Source organism: Tupaia chinensis, unplaced genomic scaffold (assembly GCF_000334495.1).
Source record: "Tupaia chinensis unplaced genomic scaffold, TupChi_1.0 Scaffold000343_1, whole genome shotgun sequence".
NCBI classification, from domain to species: Eukaryota; Metazoa; Chordata; class Mammalia; order Scandentia; family Tupaiidae; genus Tupaia; species Tupaia belangeri.
Genome location: NW_006159837.1, coordinates 5,003 through 6,718, shown reverse-complemented (window position 1 = coordinate 6,718; position 1,716 = coordinate 5,003). Strand labels below are relative to the sequence as shown.

Genomic DNA, 1,716 nt, shown 5'->3' with positions numbered 1-1,716 from the left:
TAACTCTTGTTTTCTTTCCTATGCAGGAGTCTTTTACTTGATGTAATCCCACTAGTCTATTTTGGCAATAATTTCCTATGCTACAGTGGTCTTAGGTAAGAAATTGTTGTCTTCTCCAGTATCTTCAAGATTTTCCTCTACTTTTTCTGCCAGTATTTTGATAATTTTCCACTTTAGATTTAGATCTTTGATTCATTTTGAATTGATTTTTGCTAACAGTGAGAAATAGGTGTCCAGTTTTATTACACAGCATGTGGATATCCTATTCTTTCAACATTTGCTGAAACTTTCCTTCCTCTACTGCCTCAATTGTGCCCTATTTCAGTGTCTGTATGTCTTGAGGTTTCTTTCTGGAATCTCCTCTTTTTTTTAAAGATTTATTTAATTTTATTTATTCATTCATTTATTTTAATTTATGAAAGAGAGAGAGAGAGAGAGAGAGAGAGAGAGAGAAAGCCACCAGGTCTGGGACTAGAACCATGATTGGCCATATAGGAATGTCCAGTGCCTTAACCACCATGCCACCTGCTAGCCCCCACCTCTTTTTTTTTTCTCATTCAACTTTGTTTTAATGGGTCTCAAAATTCTGTGACAGATTGTTGGTCAAGTTGTTTCCATTGAAAAGTACTTATTTTAAAAACTAATAACTTAAAACTGCCACACACAAAAACATGAAATCATCCACAAAACATTTTCCTTTCCTTCTGAAGGTTTTACGATGCATTATTGTAATTAACCAGTCTTTTACTATTAAACTTAAATGGCCAATTGAGGCAAACAGTTCTGAGACTGTTCTTCCACCACTGATTAAGACTGGGGTGGCAGGAATTAGGGATGTTCATTTAGCCTTCTGAGCTTTCTGGGCAGACTTGGTGACCTTGCCACCTCCAGCAGCCTTTTTGTCCACAGCTTTGATGGCACCCACAGCAACTGTCTATCTCATATCACGGACAGCAAAATGACCCAGAGGAAGATAGTCAGAGAAGCTCTCAACACACATGGGCTTGCCAGGAACCATATCAACAATGGCAGCATCACCAGATTTTAAATATTTAGGGCCATCTTCCAGCTTTTTATCAGAATGGCGATCAATCTTTTCCTTCAGCTCAGCAAACTTGCAAGAATGTCACAGAGGTGACAATCTAATACAGGGGCATAGCCAGCACTTATTTGGCCTGGATGGTTCAGGATAATCACCTGAGCAGTGAAGCCAGCTGCTTCCATTGGTGGGTCATTTTTGCTGTCACTAGCAACATAGCCACATCGAACATCTTTGGCAGATATGTTCTTGACATTGAAACCCACATTGTCCCTGGAAAGAGCTTCACTCAGAGCTTCATGGTGCATTTCAACTGACTTGACTTCAGTTTTCACATTGACTAGTGCAAGGGTGAACACCATACCAGGTTTGAGCACACCAGTCTCCACTTGGCCGACAGGAACAGTGCCAATACCACCAATTTTGTACACATCGTGGAGGGGCAGACACAAGGGCTTGTCAGTTGGACGAGTTGATGGCAGGATGCAATCCTGAGCTTCAAGCAGTGTAGTTCTACTGGCATTGCCATCTTTTTTTTTTATTATTCATTCTCTACATTAATTCACTATACACCATCACAACACACAAATGAATTTTCCATCCAAAATACACTGTGCATTGGTTCAATCAAGCACATCAACATACATGTTCTCAGCAAATAATTTTCCAATTCTTAC

The 1,716-nt window shown here is 39.7% G+C and overlaps 1 pseudogene; it reads right to left on the bottom strand.

Annotated features, from left to right (window-relative positions):
• Positions 1-802: 802 nt before the first annotated feature.
• Positions 803-1,716, bottom strand: part of LOC102492012 (elongation factor 1-alpha 1-like) — a 2,725-nt pseudogene continuing 1,811 nt past the window's right edge.